The 24858-nt window shown below is 39.0% G+C and overlaps 1 pseudogene; it reads right to left on the bottom strand.

Moving 5' to 3' along the window:
* Positions 1 to 408: 408 nt before the first annotated feature.
* LOC146040108 (5S ribosomal RNA) lies at positions 409 to 527 on the bottom strand (annotated as a pseudogene).
* Positions 528 to 24858: the final 24331 nt, after the last annotated feature.

Genomic DNA, 24858 nt, shown 5'->3' with positions numbered 1-24858 from the left:
AATGGCGTCCTGTCTCTCCGGCACCCAGACCACGCCCCTAAAACATTACTTTTATTGTAGACTTTTTTAAAATAGATGGCACAAGTTAGGAAATAAATAATTTGTTTGTAAATGTTCTGTGATAGTACATTGATCTATCTAGTTATCAACCATCTGTTAGTCACACATTACTTTTACATTTATAGCACTGTATCATCATTGGTATATTGAACAATGGCCATAGGCAGTAAAATGATTAAGATCCCTTTTTGTGATATCCAGTAATAGGGTTGGTGGTTTTATAAGACACAATAATAAATTATGAGGGGATAACTGACTCCAAGGCACAGTTGTTTGGGATCAATATCGGATAGTGACTCTAGTAGTCAGTGTCTCCAAAGCTATCGATTCTTGGGACAAATTGTTGTTGTATTACCACACCCGGTCTTCTCCAGGGGTCTCCCACCTGGGTACTGTCCCAGCCCTTCACTGCTTTACTTCCAAGTTCGGAGAGGGTTTGGGCAGTCCAGTGAGGTATGGTGGTAATACCCTGGGTGTTGTCAACTAATCGATAGCTCGGTTGACTGCAGGGTAACTTGGATGAAGGGATATAACCTTCAGTGCTGTGTGACAAGGCACAAAATCTGTCAAAGGGGGAAAGAAAAAATTGTAAATCACACTTAGTGGTTGGATTATAATTGAAGAGGGATAATCCCTTAATTTATGTTCCCCAGGCACATTTGGAAACATAGTGGACTAGACAAGACAGTCAGAGTAAAAATGTTTTTCACAATTTATCCAGTCTAATAGAAACAGCAGGTTTGGAGTTAATCTACTCCCTACCAGTAGATATATGAACTGCCTGTCATAGGATAAAGGTAGCAGGTTTTTTTTTTTTAACAGATATAGATTCTCTTTTTTGATGATATATTTAGGCAGATTAAGCCATTAAAGTCCCGGAGCAGTGATGTTACCTATTGTAGCATACTGTTTATTAATGTCAATAATGTTTTATATGGGACAGATGTAGAATGCACCGTTCAGTTCCAGGAAAATTGCTATTTATGCCCAAGAGAGAAAAGAGAAAACAAAGGGGAACAATAAACATTTAGTGGAGCAAGTCTCAGCTGTACTGGCCAGTCTGAGGCTGCTCTGCTACCTGATACCACTGCCTAGGTTACTGGTGTGGCATCCAAGCCTGGCATAGTGGCGGCTGTGGCCAGACGCAGGAGTCAGGACTTGGAGCTGTTGTGGGCTTCACTGCCCGTGGTGCGTGCGGCCGATCTGTATTGATCTGTATTCACCGGAAGGTGCCGGGGTCCCGGTTCCTGCTGTAATAGGCGGCGTGAGTGCCGGAGATGGTCGATAACTAGATAGATCAATGTATTATCACACAACATTTACAAACAAATTATTTATTTCATAACTTGTGCCATCTATTTTAAAAAGTCTAGAATAAAGTCATGTTTTAAATTACTTCATAATCTTACCATAAGCATGTGCCCAAAAAGCATTTTCTTTCTTTCTGTTTGCCTCTCAGCAAACGAAAACCAGTGTGTAAACCTAATGACCCTGTCAATTTAGCACATATTGACCTTAAGTCATGTTGACCTTAAGTCATGTTGATCTTCATGCATGTTGACCGTCCTGCATGTTAACCAAATGGTGCCGACTTAATGCTTGTCAACCTATTTTCTGATGACCCAATGACCGTATCCATGTCCTAACAGATAGCCAGTACCTGCAATTATACCCTGTAATTATACCACTTGATATCACCCATGTGACACGTCCCTCATCCTTTATTTAAATTTGTATGTATTTTTTTGTGCATTGTCTTTAGTTATTTTATTGATTTTTACATGTATATAATTAGAGTTAATAAATTATTAATTTCAGTTATCGTCTGAACTAATCATTCAGCAAGCGCTGGAAGATTGTATTTTATTCTTCTATGATTACTAGGGGAGTGACAACCCCATAGCCAGCTGCTGTTAATAGTGCACCCCACATTTTGTTATTTTTGTATCTGTGTAGAACTCTGCTAAGAATGATGGAAGGAATGCCTGTTTTTTTTTTTTTTTTTTTTGGGGGGGGGGGGGGGGGACCCTTTCCACTGAGCCTTTTCCCAGGTTGACATGACAATAACCTAAACTTTTAAGGCAGTGAAAATCTCTATTAATTTAGTTTTAGTAATTTTCTATAGCTCGCTTTGGGAAAGATGCTGCAAACAAAAATGCTGTAAAAACCCAGTTTTCTGGGTTTTTACCGCATTTAAATATGCAGCAAAGCCCCACCGCCGGGCCTTTGCTGCAGGGGGTTATGCCAGTTCTAGATGGCGTAACCCCATAGAAGCCTATGGGCTTCCCTTCGTATCCCCCACCGCCCCGTGCACCCCCCGCCAATCTGCGCCACCCCCCCTCACCTGTGTCCGGGTAGCCCCCTGCTGTGCTGCCCAGAACAGTGTGCGGAGCCAGGTACAGGTCCAGGAAGGTAGGGGGGACCTGCTGCACATCGCCAGCCACAATGCAAAGGACAACTCTTATCGCATTATTGCCTTAATAATCGCATATATTAGTGCATATGCGATTATTAGAAATGCGAATGCCGGCAATGTGCGGCCACTGTTATTATAGAATCCCGCCCTTTGACTCCTATCCTTAAACTTGTTCACCAGCCATGGTTGTATTTTTTCCCCCAAAGGCCCAGAAATATAATCTTATGTACATACTTTTAATAGAAGATAATAGATTATATCAACTGTACTACAAAGATCCAGATTGAAGATTCAATTCTAGAAATTAATCATGTGTTAGACATTACCAGTTGCCAATAAAATCATATTAGCCTTGTTCGAACAAATGTATTTCTATAACACATTTAAGAATTGGATTCTTATATGGTATACTTATGACTAGAGGTATGCAGGCTCAGTTTCTGGGAAACCAAGCCCTCCTAAACTTCAGGGATCAGAAAAACTCCAAGCCATGGTTTTCCCACTAAGCGTGGATTCTAAATTGATGCAAAAAAAATAATCATAATTTCAGCATCGGGATCATGAGGGTTTTAGATACTTTATAATTTCCTCCCGAAGTGATGTGGCCAGAATATTACACTGGACCACAGCTGCTAGTCTGCTGCCAGGACAGAAATTAAATAATATTATTAATAATAATAATAATAATAATAATAATAAAAGTTCTGTTTTACATAATAACAATGGACCTTATATAGTACACATATACACTTATCCGATTTGGGCCGATTTCACCAGATCCTCACAGATCAGGCTGAGAAATTATCCCATATTAGATGAGATTAACATCTGCAGGTTGAATCTGTCAGATCAAACCCATCAGTGGCATATCGCGGGTGCTTTTTAGCACCCACGATGTGTTTGGTACGATCCGTAGGTGGTGAATCGCATGCAATTTATTGCATGTCAAAAAATGGCACAGCAAGTGCCAAATCTTAAGCGAGCCTCCCAGGCAGTTGCCAGAGGAGCTCAAGGGGCAAACTAGTCTGACTTGTCCTTAGGAGGCTTTTACTGTTACAGTAGCCCAGAGATCCTAATGGCAGCATAAACCACCATTATTGAACTTTTAAAACAAGAATATACTATTTAACTTACCTTTATTTAACTACTGGCTGAACTAGATGTAGTGAGGCAATTAGCAGAACATTCTTTTTCATATTGTAGGCTAGGAACATCTATAATATATCTTGTATTTTTGCAACTGGTACTGTAACTTAACTATACTACTTTGGTACTTTGTTTTTTTCCCACCACCAGGTCCACCAGATACAGGGTGTTATTTAGACCTGATTGCAGCTGGGTGATATTGCTGAGCCATGTGATCAGATAGCCCCTGCCCAGATGTCACACACCCTCCCTGAAAACGCTTGGGCACACATGCATTTTTTCCTGACACTCCCAGAAAAGTGTCCTTCATAAATGGCGGCTCTATAAATGGTCCTTTCCTGTCACTCATAAATGGCGGCTTCTTGTCAATCACCTTTCAAATGGCTTGTGAATGGAAGACACTGGATTTTTTTGCTGAATGGCCTCGCTCATTTGTGCAATGATCTGTATGCAAGTGCAATTGTTCGATAATTGTAAAATCCCGGTGCTGAGATCAGGTCTTAATAACTTACACAGTTTCAGCCCATAGTGTCCAGTGCACACTGGTGTTCCTGTTCCCCATGTAATTTTAAGACTTTTAACTCCACAGTGTATGTTATCATTTCCCCAAAAAGTTTTTTTTAAACAATAGTTACCTGATAATGCACATAGCCATATCAATGTAATACATACTTTGTAAAGTAAAACCGTTTGCTATTTCTTTATATGTTGCAAAGCACTATGGGTCTGTAGTATATAATACTCAAGAAAATACTGTAAGCTAATTAAATTACAGAGTACCACAAACAAACACACAAAATTCAAGATACAGTAGATCAACATTATAGAAACAAAGAATTTGACGGCAGATAAGATCCACTTGGCCTACAGTATCTAGTCTGCCTCTTTTTTAAATCATGTTACCTAAAACCATATTTGATCTTTAGTTCTTTGTAAGGATACCAATATGCCTATCCCAAGCATGTTTAAATTGCTCTACTGTATTTGCCTCTACAACCTCTGATGGGAGGCTATTCCACTTATCCACTACCCTTTCTGTGAAGTTATTTTCCCTCAAATTTTTCCTGAATCTTCCTCCCTCTAGTTTCAGTGCATGTCCTTGTGTTCTGTTCAGTGGTGTAGCTAGGTGCCATGGTGTCTGGAGCAAGGGCATGTTTCGTGCTCTCCCCGATTTGTAGTGGGCGGGGCTTTTGCATGGCAAAAAAGGGGTGCGGCCTAACATTATACCACACACTGTAATGCCCATTGCACATTTTAGCAAACTTTGTAATACCCATTACACATAAAGCCACATGTCCTAATGCCAATTACACATACGGCCACACATGATGCCCATTACATACTACATAACAAACTGTAATGTCCATTATATATTATATAACAAACCATAATACCCATTACACATTTGCCACATAAATGCCACTTACCTACCTGCGCATTGCTAGGAACTTCATGCTCAATGCCAGGGGCTTCATGCTTGATGCCAAGGGGCTTAATGCTTGATGCAAAGGGGGGCTGAAATTGCTTGTTGCCAAGGGGGACTGCAATTGCTCATTGTCAAATGGGACTGAAATAGCATGTTGCCAAGGGGGACTGCAATAGCTCCTTTCCAAGGGGGACTGAAATAACTCCTTGCCAAGGGGGACTGAAATAGCTCCTTGCCAAGGGGGACTAAAATAGCTCCTTGCCAAGGGGGACTAAAATAGCTCCTTGCCAATGGGGACTGAAATAGCTCCTTGCCAAGGGGGACTGAAATAATTTCATGCCAAGGGGGACTGAAATAGCTCCTTGCCAAGGGGGTCTGAGATAGCTCTTTGCCAAGAGGCTGAAATAGCTCCTTGCCAAGAGGGACTGAAATTGCTCATGGCCGAGGGGGACTGAAATGGCTTGTTGCTGAGGTGGACTGAAATTGCTTGTTGCTGAGGGGGACTAAAATTGCTTGTTGCCAAGGGGGACTAAAATAGTTACCAAGGGGGACTGAATCCTGCTGAAGCCCGCTCCCCACTGTGCCAGGCTGTCCACCGCTATTTTCAATTCAAGTCTCCTGCTGGACCGCTAGCCAATAGGCGCTCATAGTCCAGCAGCCACCAATGCTGCTTCTGATTGGCTGCTGGACCACAAATGAATATTGGCTAGCAGTCCAGCGGGAGATTTAAATTGAAAATAATGGTGGACAGCCAAGCACAGCGGGGAGCTGGCGGAAGATTTTGCGGTGCGCGGCTCTGGCGTCCTGTGATCTTTCGGCGCCCAGAGCTCATGCTCTGCTGTCGCTACACCCCTGGTTTTGTTGCTCTCCTGTACCTTTTTAAATCCTTGATATATATAAAAGTTACCAATGACCTATACAGTGGCAGTGTTACTTATTTATTTCTACTGCCGATTCCTCTCCCTATGCAACCAAGCATCATTTGTTACATTGCCTACCTGCCTTTAAGTCATCTGAAATAGTGCCACCTAGATCCTGCTCCTCGACAGTAGTTTAAATTTATATATATATATATATATTACTGATATTGTTAGCTATATGCAGAACAGAGGGGGTTTGCAGGTGCACTATGCACTCATTATTGCTAACATATATTCCTTTTATATTTAATTTATGAGGTTGTTAGCATACATTTGGCCAAAGATATGCACCTGCCCACCACATTAAGGTCACCTCTTTAGAGCAGGTCCCTAGCACTATGGAGTTCATGCCTGGTGTGCAGGGCACCCCCAAACCAGTGCAGCAAAACCACATCATGGCATCACATAAATAAAATATAGCTGTGAAGTGTAATAGAGTGTAAAGTGCCATAGAATGTAGAGCAGGGCTGGGCAACACCGGCCCTCCAGATGTTAATGAACTACACATCCCAGGATGCTTTGCATTAGTTTTGCTATGTGGCCATGCTGAAACTGATGCAAGGCATGCTGGGATGTGTAGTTCATAAACATCTGGAGGGCCGGTGTTGCCCAGCCCTGATGTAGAGCATGTGCAATTAACTAATAGTGATAAAGGGTGTGTCAAAAGTAAAAAATTGTGAAAAAAATACATATAAAAAAAGACATACATACTGTAGAAAAAATGATGATATGTGAGTCTATGTGTAAAGTAGCGATGCCCTGAAGTGGTCCAGTCATACAGGCCCAAGGAGCCCCACACTTAGACAATTACCCCAAGAAAACTGACATTTATGAAGTATTAGGACTTACTTGAAATTATGCCTTGATAACAGTTGTGCTGTCATTGCTAGTCCCTACTTAAAAACACTTGAGGGTGGTGGGGTGCTAATCTAGGAAGAAGCAATCTCAGGCTTCAGGTGTGTAAGAATACACAATTTAGACTATATAGGAAGAGGGGGCGCACTAGGAACCAAAGTTTCTCAAACTTGATCCTTAGAACCCCAGTGCATGTTTTTCTGGTCTCCTCACAGAATCACAAGACAAATAATTAGCTCCAGCTGTGGATCTTTTAAAATGTGTCAATGAGTAATGAATGCACCTACCGGGTGACTGTGAACTGTGTGGCATCCTCAGGACCGAGTTTGAGAACCACTGTTATAAATCATACCAGAGATTTATTCACAAATACCACTAAGTCCTATGCTCTTTTGCGGAAGGAGATTTATTTGAGTTTATGGTGTAGATGTAAATGAACAGAGGCCTACAATACAGTATCTTACCTTATTATAATTACTTGTTTTTGAGAGGAGACCTGTATAGTAAGTGGTTATACTAGCTCCTAACAAATTACATATTTAGTCCAGTGTGTATTTGGAAATGATCAATGTCATTGTATTTGAGGAGCAATATGTCTTTATTGTTGAATTAATTTGATCCAGATCAACCCAAATTGCTTAGGAGCAGCGGATTCGATTCTGTATATGTGGCCATTGGTCCTATAATTAGCCAAGCTGTGTTTTAATCTCCAAATTCTAAAATGGCTACCATGATTCTATATGGCTATGTTTAAATGAACTGACTGGGTACTATATCTTAAGAAAAATTATAAAAGCTAATGGTGAATTGGAGGCAAATAAATAATAAATAATATTTTATTAATTACCATCTAAAATACATAAAACCGAAACATAGATAATAATATAAAAATATAAAATATTTCCTTAATTTTAAAATTTCAGTCCAGTATTAAAACTCACTAACTGTGCTTTCATTCAAAGCAAAATAGTACGATGGTCATATTGCAGTCTCAAGCTGACAGAGCAATAGATTCTAGGGTCACTAGGAGAGTCTAATGTGCATGCACAGTCCACCAGCAAAATGGCCACTGCACCATTTTCCTTGTGATTTTCACACTGCATGTAGGAACCACAGCGCTGCTGCAGCAGACGATGCAGGACTACAGCGGGCTGAGTCTTCAAAAATCGGTGCAGGGTGTGCATTGTTTGCTGTCCTAGACCCAAAGGGCCTTTTTTCTCTAGCTTGAATGGCTAGATGGCAGGCTACCATAAATTTTCAACATACTCTATCTATTTATCTATCTATCTGTCTACTAGCATTTGAAGTTTTTACACATTACTTTAAGCTGATGAGTGCCCTTAAGAAAGCTAGTCAGTTGAACATTTTTCTATGACAAACACTGCATTGTGATACAGCAATGATTATTATTATTATTACTTCCACAACAAATATTTATTGAACACAGTAACTAGAATCACAAGTTAGATTACACATTCTTCCTAGAGGATATCATTGTGTCACTAAATTCTATGTATTGTGCAGACACAGGCACCGTCAGATACTGTGATAAAGAAAAGTATTACACTGCATCAATACAGAGATAATTATGTTCTTTGAGAGCTTGTCCTCTATTGCATTACAGAGAAAACACAAAGACCGCCGTGGTTGTACACTAGATGGAATCAACAATGGCTGAGATTACTGTTTCTCGCCCCAAGGTAAGCAGTTATGGAGCTTCAACTAAAGCAACCTCTAGCCCTTTCCTTTGTGTTTTTATTCTGATATTTGCAGAAGAAAGTTCACATCTTTCAGCCAGTTCAATCTTGCCTTATAGTTGTATTAAGCTATAAGTACATAATATCTTTATATATGAATATTTTTTTTTCTTATTGTAGGTTATCAAATTGGATTTATTTCTCTTTCTAAAATACAGATGAAGAATATAGTCCTGTTTACATTTGCAATACCTGTTAAGAAACCAACAATGCACATGTAGCTGTTCCACAACAGTTTTTATTTTAATATTATATTATATATTATGTATTTTAAAATGTAATATATATTGTAATATATATATATATATATATATATATATATATATATATATATATATATATATATATATATATATAAAACAGAAAAAGACTTTCGTTTGCGCTATAATGAGCAGCTCCTCTATAAGACCTCCCTGTTAGTGGAGGACAGTATCAATGGATATGTGCACGAGAAAAAGATATAGAGAGCGCTATTAAAGAAACCTCCACCTTAGTGTATTGGTGCCACAGTGAGGTACAGATTTTTGCAATTAATAAAATGGCTTTATTAAAACATAAATGTTGTAATCAATGTCAGACACAATTTACAGCATTGTTTGTACATTCTTGGTACGTAAATATCAGGTGAGTCGAGACCCAACGCGTTTCGTCGCTGCACGACTTCTTCAGGGGTGATGAACTCTAAAAGAATATATACAGCCCTTAAGATATTTATCTTCATTTAGAATAGTTTAGCGGTATGGATAGTTATGTATACATACCAAGTTTCCTGAGCTTTAGAAGATATGTGAGTAGTTTTTAAAAAAAACTTTTAGTTTGACGTTGTGATGACGTCTAAAATATTAAAAACATTAAAAAAATTTTACATTTATTTGAATAATAATGGATGAGGAATGAGCATGTAGTGGAAGAAAAAAGGGTAGTGGCGTTTTTTAAGCCTCCCATAGGATACGTACCCTTAGGTGACGGGAAGTGAGATCCTGCAGAAAGGCTGGATTCGCTGTCCCAGATTATAATAAATACCTAAATGATAATGTGTCGAATTATTCAATGCTTAGGTCTTATTTTCAGTTTGATACTTAGGAATATATTCAGAAAAAAATATTCATGGTACTTGGCTTACAAATGCTTAAAGCCAGTACATTGATTATAAGCTTAGTCTGGGTTGCCACATATATGATATAGATGTTATTTTAATGTGTAACTTTATTTAGCTCAGGGTTAAAGAGTGTATGGAGTATACCCAGTGGAAGCATCTTAGCCTTTTAAATTTAGTAAAGAGTATGGTTACATCGTATTGTAGTCATATATGGAGATATATCATTGTTGTTCTAGCATAGGATTTTTAGCTGTTGAGCGCCAGGGGGTAATTACAGCATAAGATAGATTAATTACAACTTGACATCCAAATATCTGTATGAAGAACTAGTCAGATGGAGCACCTTTTTAAGTTAAAATATGATCATAAAACTTGAGATAAACATTCCCCACTTAGTTAAATATCGAGTCTTACCGGTAGAATACCGCTGTGTAGTTCCTGGTGTCTGACTGCAGACTAGTAAGCCGTCTGTGCCTCCTATATAAGGCTACAGGCGTGTGACATCACTTCCGGTTGGATGTATCGTGATTAATGTTCTAAATAGTGCTTTTTGCGGTTAGCAACTGACTTTTATCTTTTTTCTTCCACTACATGCTCATTCCTCATCCATTATTATTCAAATAAATGTAAATTTTTTTTAATGTTTTTTAATATTTTAGACGTCATCACAACGTCAAACTAAAAGTTTTTTTTAAAAACTACTCACATATCTTCTAAAGCTCAGGAAACTCGGTATGTATACATAACGATCCATACCGCTAAACTATTCTAAATGAAGATAAATATCTTAAGGGCTGTATATATTCTTTTAGAGTTCATCACCCCTGAAGAAGTCGTGCAGCGACGAAACGCGTTGGGTCTCGACTCACCTGATATTTACGTACCAAGAATGTACAAACAATGCTGTAAATTGTGTCTGACATTGATTACAACATTTATGTTTTAATAAAGCCATTTTATTAATTGCAAAAATCTGTACCTCACTGTGGCACCAATACACTAAGGTGGAGGTTTCTTTAATAGCGCTCTCTATATCTTTTTCTCGTGTATATATATATATATATATATATATATATATATATTCCTACAGTATATAAATGGCTACTCATTAGTATTTTGCTATGTTCTAACCAGCAAGCACTAAACATAACTTAACATAATTTTTACTGAAACATGTATATACTGTATAGAGATTTTTTTTATACTATTAGCATTAAGTAGGTGCTGGTTAGATTTGTTATCTAAATGAGCAAAATTTTGATTTATTAATCTCCTTAGTAAACAAGGAGCTATAAACCCCTTCAGCTTGTTCTTGCATTCTTCATTTTTTTATTGAATATTTTAGTTCTCTGTCTCTCTCTATTCTTTTTTATTTTAAATAGAATCAGTCTGGTACTTCTGTATTTGTGTGGGTCAAAATACCTAGTCCTATGGCCAAGATGTTTGCTGCCTGAAGCTACTCTAGCAGTAGAAGGGAAGACCTTCACCTGTGCACAACAAATAAAGACAAATTGCACTTATCAATATTTCCAGACAGATTTTTTTGCAACAAGAAGAACCATGATCCTAGTGATCTGATCTGCACACTTTACTCTGTGATTTGAAGATACATCTTAGTTTCCAAAGACTAGGATATAAAAAAAGAGTAAAAACAAAAAATTCAGCTTATACTGTCTGCTCTCTTGTTGTTGTTTTTTTTATAATTAGCTATATGCTAAACACTGTAAGACACCTATGTTTTATGGATTTCTTACAAGTCTTAATTAAACCATGATAAACACCCCAACATTACCACCCCCTACACATAAAATGTCTAAAGTACTGTAATTGAAATAAGAGGCCACAGCTTATTTTACTGTATTTGAAGTATTAACAATTAAACTATTGTGTGCCAAAGAATGCATTTAAGACAATCCACTAGAGCCAAACCCCATACAAAATGCAGTTTTGGAATATATGCCACCGACACAATCTGTATAATGGATGACCCCCATTAAGTGGACAAACTTGATGCTCCTCAAAGACACAATGAGGATCCATCCAAAGAGTTGATGTCTTATTTAATAGGGTAGGTGCCAAACAATCACTTATTACAACATTACAACTATGGCATAAAAACTGCATTACTTCCCAGACTACTTCAGTTGTAAAAGAAAAGTAAACAATAAAAAAACATACCGGGGTACGTACTGTACCTGCAGAACAAAGAACTACATTTTTAAAATTGGATTGGACTATTGATCAGCATGGGTTACATTGAAACATGAAATTGAAAGAACAGTTCTCTAAAAATCCGCCTATGTCGGTAACAACTCAGTCTGAAATATTGCCTACGCAACTGACAAAAATTGTTGCCAAGATCGAACTATGAGCCACGTTCATTTAATCCGACTATAAAAACTTTTATGCGCCTTCTAAATGAAGATGTTCTGGACAATACCACCCAACGTGATCTACCGAAAAGTAACTTTAGTAGAGTTGATAGACTTACACTTAATGCACTACGTGATAACCCTTCATTAGTATTTAGGTAATCGGATAAGGGTGGAGCCCTCGTCATCCAAGATGCCGACAAGAATCACATCCAAGTTGTGAAACACCTTGATGACGGTTTTTTATGTAGTGCTTTATCTCATGACCCAACTGACTTGTATAAGAATGAATTACAACAAATATAGCAGAAAGGAGTAGATTTGAAATTAATTTCTAAAAAAAATTATGGATAGTCTTATCCCAGCATACCCGATAGTACCAGTTTTTTACTGTATTCCTAAACTACACAAATCTATGTCTAATCCACCTGGCAGTCCAATAGTGTCTGCCAGAAACTCACTGTTTCATTTATTATCGGTTTACATTGATAGTGTTTTGCAACCATGTATTAGAGAACTTCCTTACTATCTATTAGATACTTTGTCCTTATTACGTAAATTGTCTATTACATCTGATTAGGGAGCGGATATGTGGTTGTTCACGATTGACATGAGCAGCCTGCATACAGTAATATGCCACAGTTTAGGATTGGCATCGCTTAAGAAGTTGAATAATAATGAATTTTATAATGGTCCTGATATAGATTTATTGGTGGAATTGTTGAATCTCATTTTGACTTTAATTTTTTTCTTTTATAAGGATAAGTTTTATAGTCAAAATGTAGGATGTGTGATGGGAGCCATGGTATCGCCATCCTACGTGAACATTTTCATGTTTGATGTGGAAAATGATTGCTTTTTAAAGATCCTTATGTAGCGGTTAGGATTGTGTTCTATGCCCGCTACATAGACAATCTGTTGATGTTTTGGAAGGTATTACCTTTGGACCTCATTTCAGTCATTGAGGCTCATAATGCTAGCATTAGCCCAGTGAAATCGACATTTTCATATAGTGATGAAAAACTACATTTTCTTGATGTATGTATCTCTTTAAATAATTATAAATTAGATACTTGCCTTTTTTCTAAAGAAACAGATAAGAACAATTTACCTTTTTCATTGAGTTGTCATCCGAAAGGATTGATACATGGTTTGCCATACTCACAATTACTCAGAGTGAGAAGAGTTAATTCGAACATTGACCAAGCAGAAATTCAAATGGATACCATGATTGATAAAATCATGGCTCTTGGCTACGATAGACATGAAATACTTCACCTGGATAAAGATACACTACTTGTGAGTTCTGGTCAAAAAAAAAAAATACTTAAGTACACTACCATGGGTGACTTCATATAATGAGAACAGTGCCATGATTAATGCTTCATCTAAGAAATTATGGCCAATGATACGGACTGACCCTGAACTTAAATTGGGTCATACTCGGTTAATGTCCTGTTATAAGTGTCCCCACAATCTTAGAGATTTTTTATTAAAAACCTATAATCCACCTGTCAGTGATCACTGTAAGATATTGGGTTGTATACGCTGCACATGTACCACATGCAGATACATGATTCCCGGTTCTATGTTTTACCAACCCCATACAGGCAAGGCTATTAATATTGAACATACATTGTCTTGTAATTCTAAATATATGGTCCGCATGATATACCGCATGATAGACCATGTAGCTTTGTCGCTACTGGGAGGAGACCAGAGCCGGCAATTACTTCAACTTGAGTCTAAGGGGATAATTTGTTTAGATACAGTAGCGCCGAAAGGCTAAAATGAAGATATGGGTCTGAATACATTTCTATATTGATACTATGGGTGACATTCTATGGGTTGCGATTTGTGTTTTTTTGCGTTAATTAGTCCAAAAAATGGCGATATCGCATTTGTCCTTCAAAACGCATATTTAATAGGATGCGCTAAGGGACAGAAATCGCATATTATGTGCGTTAATGCATGCTGACCAAAAGTGCGAGATTATTTCGCATTTTTATCGCATCCAGATGTTTTCGTACAGAAAACTATACAACTCGCTTATTTAATGCAATGCGCATTTGCAAATCGCACTTTTTAGGTGTCTAATTAGCGCACTTATTTCAGACCAGGTTCTGTTTGGCGAAATAGCCAGAACCCTGCACAGATCGCAATGTTCTGTGCAGGGTTCTGGTGTTAAAAAAAAAAAAAAACGGTTAAAATGAAAAAAAAAAACAAGCGCGGGGTCCCCACGCCCGAGCATAACCAGCCCCGGGCTCATTGAGCCGGTGCTGGTGACATAAAATCAGGGTCCCCGACAAATCGGGGTCCCCTTGATTTCATGAAACCAGCACCAGGCTCAAGTTCCGGCGCTGGTTCCCAAAATACGGGGGACAAAATGACTAGGGGTCCCCCGTATTTTAAAAACCAGCACCGGACCCAACCAGCCAGCAGGGTAATGCCACAGCCGGGGGACACTTATTATATAAGGTCCCGCGGCCAAAGCATTAACCCCCTGGCTGGTCAGCATGGGCAGGGGTCCTGGGGAAGTGGGGACTCCCCCAATGAAGGGGTCCCCCCCCTCCAGGACTTACCAGCTCATGCTGATAGTCCGGGGCTGTTCCCGATGCCCCTGGGCGACCCAGCAAGCCTACCCCGCATGCTGGGACTTGGAGAACCACAAGTCCCAGCATGCGGGGCATTAAAGGGCCCGCTGGCACTTGTAGTTCTACAGTACAAAAAATAGTTAAAGAAAACACACTGACACCCTGAAAAATAAAAGTTTAATACACACAGAACACACACACACTGATACTTACCTAACTTGAGCCCGTAGGTCGGTCCCTGGATCCTGGGTCCGGGCTCCGGGGCTCCAGGGCAGAAGAGTCTGGTTCCGGGGCCTTGGTCCTGGTTCCGGGGCTGGTACGGGGTTCCGGGGCTCCTGGCCTGAAGAATCCGGGGTCCGGGATCCGAGGTAGTCCCCAGGGGTACCTAAGGAAGGAAATCCTACTCACCTGGTCCCCGGCGACGACCTCGGCATCCTCTCCGGCTGAAGCGCTGCTCCCATCTGGTACCCGGCTTACAGGACTTCACCGGCGCAGAGATGTTTCTTCCTCTGCGTCTCTGGACAGAATGATTTCTGGCCAATCAGGAGCCGAGAAAGTCGGCTCCTGATTGGATAGAAATCATTCTGAATACAGACGCCGAGGAAGAAACATCTCTGCTCTAGATGCGCAGAGATGTTTCTTCCTCGGCGTCTGTATTCAGAATGATTTCTGGACAATCAGGAGCCGACTTTCTCGGCTCCTGATTGGCCAGAAATCATTCTGTCCAGAGACCCTGATTTTATGTCACCAGCACCGGCTCAATGAGTCCGGGGCTGGTTATGCTCGGGCGGGGGACCCCGCGCGTTTTTTTTTTACTTTGCGCTTTCCTGCAAACGTGCGATTTTCAGACATTAAAATCGCACATTTTCAGGACTAAAGACAGCGCACCAATTCGCCGCAAATCGCACCACTTCGCACTTTTCAGCCTCCAAAACGCATCACATTAAATATGCGAATTTTGACAGAAAAGTGCGATTTGAAAAAGTGCGATTTGCGGCGATGTGGTGCGCTAAAAAAACATGCGCATTTATCTCAACCCATAGAATGTCACCCTATGTGTTTTATTGCCTATTATTTCTTTTCCACTATATATAATATTCTTGTGGTCACCTGTTCTAATGTCATTTATCCTGTATCCAAATGTTATTTATCCTGCATCCTCCCTTTATTCATTCAGTTATTTCTGGGTTTTGTGCCTATTTTATTTATTTATATGTATTGATCCTGCATTCATTGTATATTGAATCCCTGCTTGGGTCTGTCCTGCGGCCGGGAACAGTCTCTAGACGCATCTCCCTAGCAACAGGAGTGATGTGGAGGCAGCTCTATATAAAAAAATATATATATAATATATATTTTTTTCTTTTCTGTATATGCTAAAATGTTGCTATTCAAATATTTGTTGAATATAATGTCTTGCTGATAAAGTGAATGACAATGTAAATTCACTCAATCCTTAATAAAAACTTTAATGAAAAAAAAAAGAAATGGTCACCCAAACACAAAGGATCAACTTTTATTTATAATCCAACACATGCTGCAAGATCTGATTCCAGAAAGATTAAATTTTGCCTTGTTTAGGGATCTGAGTAAGGCAGGAATATCTTAACCTGGACTGGGATCCACTCAGAAATGCAAATTTCCTATGGGACCAGTTTTCTGAGAACTGGAACAACTCATCTCTACAGGGGCACTTTAAGAGTGAAGGAGGCCTCTACTCTGCCAATATGGGGGTAGCAACAGCGGCATAAAGTCGCTTTTGCTTTTAAGGTGCACAGCTGTGCTTAGTTAGGAATTAATTCATGCAATTTTTAATATAATATAAATTTATTAAAAAAAACAACAATTCATAAGCAGACATATATTTAGAAGTTGGGAAGGTAGTGGGTAACAAGTTAGCCACTGGTGTAGGGGGCGCAATGGATAAGAGGTGCTCTGCCAAGCTGCAGTGTGGAAAGGGGGTAGTCAGCCCCCGTTGGAATACAAAGAAAACACAGGGGTACACTGCGCTAAATATCAACAATTCTAAAGAAATAACATGTAGTGCCAATTGGGTGAAAGAAATATAAATTATTTATTAAAAAACCAAAAAAGTCAAAGCTCCCTTTCTTCCCCAAATGAAGGAGAGAGAGGGGGGGGGTTAAAAAGAAGAGGAATAGAGGTGTAGTCCAGTTCATACGGTACCGTATTCAGTAGAAACCATGTATCGATGCATTCCTATGTTGTCTCCAAAATGAAAAGCTGTTTATTTGTATCCAATGTGTCCAGTGTGGTTATGGGACAGGATTTTTGTGGAGTAGCAATCTCCTGGTGTAACACTCGTATCCTGATTCGGGCAACTGGGGGCACCTAATGGTTGCCGGTGATCACAAATTGGACTGCAAAAAAGGAGGAGACTGGTCCGGATCGAGATAATGGAATGCAATGATGTTTGGGAACTGGATGTGGGTATTCCTCTGGTCCACCAATGCATTTTGCCAGGTCTCTGGCTTTATCACACCTTGACATATAAACAAATACCAGACATAATTTTTCCACTCTTAAATTTCAACCACCGTGCTTTATAAATTTATAAAATTATTCAGGGACAGTGTGAAGTGGGGTCCCACTAGGTGAGGATATATTATATCCTTTTTAAATCACTCAATGTTGTCCTATGTGTTTTTCGTGTTTTTTTATATCTTCGCAATTATTTTAATGAAACCAATAAAAGTCATGTTTTATTATTAAATTCATTTTTGGTGCACCAACCAAAGACACCCTTTCTCTGTCCTTCCCAATATATTCATTCTGTGTCTATGGTAGCACACCCTCGCATATCGAAATATTGAATACTAATAGTGCACAAAGAGGGTCCACCCACATAATAAGTTTGTGATTTCTGTGCGACTGGCACAGCTCTCCCCAATCTCCTAGTTACCCAGTCTACTCAGGCTGCTGGGGGACACCGGCCCTTTTCATCACTAATTACCTGGTTGCAGCATGTGATTAGAAGGACTGTGTTCCCTTGTCCATTAATTCCTACCAGTGACAGTTTGTTTGTAGTTCATTCTGCAAGTCCGTCAGGTTCAGTTGGTTTTTCTGGAACCTATGGAATCATGCCTGCCCATTTCTCTGAACCGTAGTATCTTTGTCTTCAGTCTGCACTCTGCTACAACCATTGCAAGAACAGCTACATACATTTCCAAAGGGCCGATCTGCATTCTCCTAGTTCCTGTGCCAATCTCTGCATTATTGCTGTACTGTATTCTACCAGCATTTTCACACCACCATACCTGCATCCAGATTCCATGTCTGCTTCTATCTGCCACAGGCTCATCTACAGGTCAATATGATCCTCTCTAAACCTTGCAAGTTATCATTGCATATTTTGTATTTAGTGTCAGGTGACCCAGGACAGAGGGCCGTGACCTGCATGCTAGTCCATATCCTCTGTTAGACTCCCCATCTCTGTTATAGGTCAAGATAACCACCTGATCCCTGATTCTGGTCCTCCAGATCCACCAGTATTTGTAACAGAATGTCTTTTTGACAGATAAGTAAAAAAAAGTTGCTTGTTGGCAGGTGCTTATTAGCTCTGTGTTCACAGATGAAAATCCCGCAGTAAGCTATAAAAGAAAACAGTGCCACACCTATTGTGAAATAAATGAATAGGCTTTTTTATGTTTTGGGGCTGTTTTGATGCATCTGGCCTGGGATGTTTTGATTCGGTGCAGGGGAAAATTAAATTGCAAGACTTTCAAGGAATTTTGAAGTGACAAATACTAAAGTGAGGCCCAGAGGGCCTGATAAAGGAGGTGCAGTACTGTAGCTCAGAAGAACTTTGATTAGAACAAATCCATGCTCTACTGAATGTTGCCATTCAGGAACTGAACCAAGCTTCAACTGAGTTTAATATTATTGGAGGAGTAGCAAAGGAACCACTATGTTGCAGTGTTTAGGTCCAATGCAAGAAAGTTTGCAATGTATCCCTTCTTGTTCAACAATACATATGGGAAGAAAGGCCATATCTATGACAAAAGACCAGATTTTACAAACATGGGGACAAAATGTTGGAGTAAGTATTCCCAATCAATTATAAACTTTGTCATTCATGAAGGAGTAAAGTGGAGCAACGGTATTACATGTATTACATTAAGCAATGGCAAAAGTAAAACCTAGCAACCCTGAAAGCTGGTAATGTGTTAGGAAAGTCTGAGGTTTGCAAAGTGTCTGCCTTGTCCCAAAGTAAAAGACACAAAGCAAAAAAAAAATGGTTGACAGAGTAGAGATGCCTTCTCCTGAGTTGCCCAACTTTATAGAACATGACATTTTTTTATCCGCTTGGTATGGTTATAAAACAGGCATTATATTGAACATACTGTAAAACTGAACAACAGAGGTGTTGCTAAAATGATTCAGGTAGATTATATTCAGTAGTCCTTGAGTGAATGAGCTATCCCAAGAGTGTTCCTTCTGGATTCAAATGGTGCTAAATATTTTTGCAATAGTTGTGATATGGTTTCTGATACATACAGTTTACACATATCCTAGACTTTGAACTAGTTGATAAATTAGGGCCTGATTCCACAAGGTCCATTGTGCACATGTGAAGAACAAGCCTTTTTAAGGAGTTGAGGAAGGGGCAAAGGAAGGTCTGCATTCCTGTAACTTGGGGCATTTTACCCTCATTGTTACCACACAGACTTCGTAACCTTCCAAACCACACATCTGTTGGCTGATTGCACAAGCTAAGGATAACTCAGCTGGCTTCCTGCAAGGAACATCACAATCGGTGGTCATAATCACATGAACTTGAAGAATGCATCTCTTCTACTGTGATGTCTATTCCTGCCCCTCATAGATGTGGGGGAAAAAACATAGATAGCTAGTCTGAAGATTTATTTTGCTTTTATTTTGTTTTTGACTAGTCCAGTGGTTCCCAACCCTGGTCCTCAAGTACCCCCAACAGTGCACGTTTTCCAGGTCACCCAGCAGGTGCACTCATTATTCAGACACTTTTTAAAAGATCCACAGGTGGAGCTAATTATGTCACTTGTGATTCTGAGACCTGGAAACCGTGCACTGTTTGGGGTACTTGAGGACCAGGGTTGGGAACCACTGGACTAGTCCGAAGGCTGCCTTCAGCACTCACTTTGGACTATGCAACTATAATGTAAAGTACTATAATTTAGGCTGCACATTGCTTATGCTGCTGCATCTTTGGAGGATGTTGTAATATACTCTTTGGATTGAGAGTTACATTGCTTTCAGGAACTGGAGCTCACTGTAGGTCAGTCTGACACTGTCATCAGTGTAATACGTACTTGTTTAATTAACAAGTTTGCAGAAAACCAATGAAGCAGATGCTTTTATTTATTTTATGCCCTGTGGTATTAACAACTAAATCATGCAATATTTGTTTACATGAATGAATTTTCTCATTTGCCATGGAAGTAAGTGGATTCATTTCTCTTTTAAATGTACCCAGATTCTACCTATTGAATAACATTTCTAATGCTGTATTCTGGTGAATAATTTCAATTAGCTTTTGTACTTGAATGTTCTTTCCTTTTAATTGTGTTCCAAATGTACCAAAGAAGCTTTATTGTAAGACGAGTGATTCCAAATGACTTTTAAATCAAGGACACTTTCATTTAGAGCTCCCTCAATTATCTCATTTTCTTCTTTCAATTGTTTTTTTTTTTTGTCAATGAAGGAAAGTAACCACTTTAATGAGTCAATGTTCCCAACAGCATTCACAACAAAATATAATACTGTAGCATCATACAGCCATTAAAGCTTACATGCTTCTTTTATGAAAGATGAACATAAGAATATATTTGTTTACTTATGTATGAGCAGACAGAAGTGAAATACCAATTTGTATTTGGATGACAAGAAAAGTCTGAGAATTTAGCTAAAAACAATATATGTTGACTCAGATGTTGACATTTTTGTGATGGAAGTGGACAATTTTGCTTTAAAAGATCTTTATTTGAAGATGCTCTTAAAGAGTATGACTATTATGACTGTTTTTGTTTTTAATGAAGCTTTCTTAAGCTTATTTGTATAGTACATGCAACATCCCATTTCCTGCAAAGTATACACTTGTGATTCTCTATGCCAGGATAAAAGAGAAAAGGAGTAAAGAGCATTGGTGATAATGACCACTAGTTTTTAATTGAATGTTTGCAGATTTACTTTTTTAGATGGGAAAACTTCATTGGTTAGTTGTGGCTTTGTCAAGACACAACCCCATATAGGGAAATATTTACTAATTATTGGGTTTCAGATCCGGATAAAACAATTACTCATTTGTCCAAATATACTAAAAATCCCATGCTCTGAAAGGAAGTAGGGAAATAACAACAGCAATCATTTCCCCTTCTAGATTTGGATCTGGGTCATTCTGTGCATTTAGTCTCCAGACCACACATGTGCAGCCGTAATTGCTGGGGAGGGTTTCAGAGGAACCCTCTCCTGGTCATTTTTGTGTATTTATAACCCATAGCCTGCAATAGGATAACACCATCTGGAGATGGTCATATCTTTAAGGTGGTTTTCCAATATTTGGTCATGCAGAAACTCTTTTCTATGTTATAATATCTATGCTGGTAGCTTCTAGTTCAGATATGTCTCCATTTTACCAGCTACTGGATATCCATTGACAAATACTTATTCTGAACTCTTTACTTTGATCTTTAAAAAAAAAAAATATGATGCCTTTACTTTCATGGCAATTACCAAGAATTGTCACAATCCTGATTGTGTTTGTCATGTGCTATGGCTTACCTCACAGTAGCATGTGATCTGCATTGCTTTAGCTCAGCATGCAAACTGCAATCTGTTTTACTTGGTTCTGATTAGCCACCTAAGTTGAGATCCTCTGAGTAATTAGCAGGAACCTGTGTGCAGACTTCTCTGTGCATGCTTAGGTATTTAGGCTTTATTGTTTTATTGCCTACTAGGCCTCATTCCACATCCGAGCCTAACCTAAACTAAAGACATGACAGGGGCTGATACCCTCACTAAGAGATATCTAATCCTGTGGCTGCCTAATACTCTGAATCTTCTGATTGTAGTCACTCACATCCTGTCTCCAGCATGGTTCAGTTATATCTAGTATTCAGTCCAGTTCAGTCATATCTGGTATCCAGCTCAACCCATTCACATCTGGTACTAATTCAGTCCAGCCAGATCTGGAATCCGGTCCATTTTATCCAGCAGTACATCTTCATTCATTAACTCACACCAAGTCCGTGGTGTTTCAGTGGTCAGGATATGGCCCCCTATGCTGAGACCCAGGTTCAATCCCCGGTCAGGGATTGCTTACGTTTCTCTGGCGTTCTGTTTCCCACTTACTCGCACAGACCTCACATATTCACTGCATTTACAAATCCTCGACCATGACATGAATGATGCCCTTCATGGAGTTTTAATCCAGTTTGCGGCTTCATTCATTTGGATTTTGTATATAGGTGGAATTCCAAAAATTCTAAGATATTTTACATTTAGTTTCTGACCACACCTCAATAAGTGTTTTATCTTTATATTTTAGAGCAACTGTGGAATTGTTGAGATAGACTGCTGTTGACAAAACCGTTTGAAATTAGCTTTGACTCACTACAATCTGTTGTAGTCTGCCAATTTCTCTACTATGTCTGCCTTTTCTTTGATGAAGTATATATGCATCCTTCTTGTGAAGTCATCATAAACATTATCAGTTACCTATATCCACTTATTCACTAGGCTTCCATTGAACCTCACTAATCTGTATGTACTGTACAGGTATGGATAATTGGATAGACACCAACTAGGTCGACAAGCATTAGGTCGACACCACTAGGTCATCATGAATGAAGGTCGACAAACTATTTTTTTCTCCCTCCTTGCCCTAATGGATGGTAGGGCATAAAATACCATTGGTCGGCACATGTCAGCTCAAAACAAAAGTGGAAAGCCCCATGTCGACCTTTTGACTGTCGACATCACCAATGTCGAACTAATGTTTGTGTCAACCTAATGACCATGTCAACCTAACCCATGTCGACATTCAGGCATTTCGACTAGTGGTGTTGACCTAATGCTTGTTGACCTAGTGACCGTATCCCTACGGTACTAACTGAAATGGAGCTTTAGCTCTTCTTGCTGACTCTGACATTCCTGTATGCATCCTATTTAGTAACTGACATATCCAAGAGGATCAAATCTTCTGTCCCATAGTTCCATTTATTGTGGCACAATCAATCATTATGTTTATCATTATGTAACAATGCAGTGTATTAAGGACATAAAATTTACAGCAATTCACACCTGTTGCTAATACAATTGCCTTTGGTTAAATGAACACTGCAACCTCTTTGGCACTGATGTCTATAATGCTGTGTACACACGGGGGCGATAGGGGCTGAAATCGCTGGAAATATGGTCGCAGGCGACCATATTGCCAGTGATGGAAGTGTGCCCCGGCGATAAATCGCCGGATGCGCGCTCCCGTTTTCAGCCCCATTCTAATCGCTGGTCGCAGGAGCTTGCTCCTGCGAACCAGCTGATTACCTCTGCGGCACCGCCCGGCAGAGATTCCCTTTCATCAGCGACCATCTCTGGTTGCTGATGAAAAGGAGAAACTGAGCAATATATTGCTCAGCCATATATTGCTAACAATATATGGCTGAGCAATATATCTCCCCCGTGTGTACGGAGCTTATGATGTGTTCACATCAGTGGTTAAAGTACATCTTGGATGTGTTTTATTCCAATGCTATGACTAGAAAGTCAAATGAATGCATTACATTTTGTAGCATCACTGTGTTGGACTTTTCATAATGTAGATATACTTCTATAGACATTAGCTACTGAGAAATAGATATTCTGGGATGAACAGTTCTAGATATGATCTTGCCAGGAGTTACTGCTGCTACAGAACCCATACCATGGAATGTGCCATGTTCATCAAGTGTGTTAGTGTTGTGGCCTATGTTGTCTGCAACAAACTGAACAAACTGATGTGAATCTATCAATGTAGATTTTGCCCTTTTAAATGATTTAATGTTGTTTGGATTACACCATGTTTTCCTACTATTTGAATGAACGGACTGTCCTTCTTGAGTTCGTACATCAATTCCTCTTGATTCACTTGCTTTGTTTATTCTCTCGCTACTTTTGATTCGTAATGTCACTGCTAGTCATTAGATAAGTTCTCATCACAAAGGACATATTTCACAACTAAATTCTCATCCGCGTTAATTACATAAGCTCACAACAATCAGCACCTGAAACAAAAAATAAATGTTAAGAAAGATAACAAAAACAAAGGAACTGCATGGTTTATGATTAAGAAAAAGACCTCAACAATCATATCAAATGCCTTTCTCAAGCTTATTACAGGTAAAAATGGTTTTAAATGGCTTAAAATAATGTCCCTGGTTCAAAAAAACTTTCTGTCTGGTATATATTTGAGGTTAATCGGAGGAATAAATGCATTTTATAAATTTTGAGGGTAAATCCAAGATGGCAGCTTTCCCATACTTAGCTATTTCTATGCTTTTGATATTTTGTTGGGGATATTGGGCCTTATTCTAGTTCACTCTTTCTGACAAAATCCTTCTTAGATGGACAAAACCATGTGCACTGCAGGGGGGCAGATGTAAAATGTGCATAGAGAGTTAGATTTGGGTGAGTTATTTTGTTTCTGTGCAGGGTAAATACTGGCTGCTTTATTTTTTTTTTTTTAATTCAGTCTTTATTAAAGTTGATATAGAAAAAATACATACGATAAAACATCAAAACATACACAAGAAACAAACACAGATAAGACTACTAGGCCGCAACCATATAACCTGCATACAAACACATTTGACCAATTGAGTTTAAAGGTAAGCTATCCATACCATATAATGACATTCTATGTTATATATTATGACATTCCATAAGGAAGACAGTACAGCCAACCGGGAGACATTTATAACGAACCGTGAGGTACAATAAATCTAGAAATTCTTAATACAGTGTGTAACCAATTTGTATAAAGAGAAAAAAAAAAAAAAAAAAAAAGTGACGGTGTCAAAATCAGCCAAATACAAAAAAAAATACAAAATACAATGACCGTGTAAAATTCATCAATTCAATTTATCTCAACCAGAAATTAATTAAGTGAGTTTCCTAAATAAATTAGTAGCAAATAACTGGTGCAATTTCAGTTACAGATAATTGTGTGGTTAATTGTGACCAA

This window comes from Crinia signifera, chromosome 1 (genome assembly GCF_055691185.1).
Source record: "Crinia signifera chromosome 1, ASM5569118v1, whole genome shotgun sequence".
NCBI lineage: Eukaryota > Metazoa > Chordata > Amphibia > Anura > Myobatrachidae > Crinia > Crinia signifera.
This window is presented reverse-complemented; position numbering and strand designations above follow the sequence as displayed.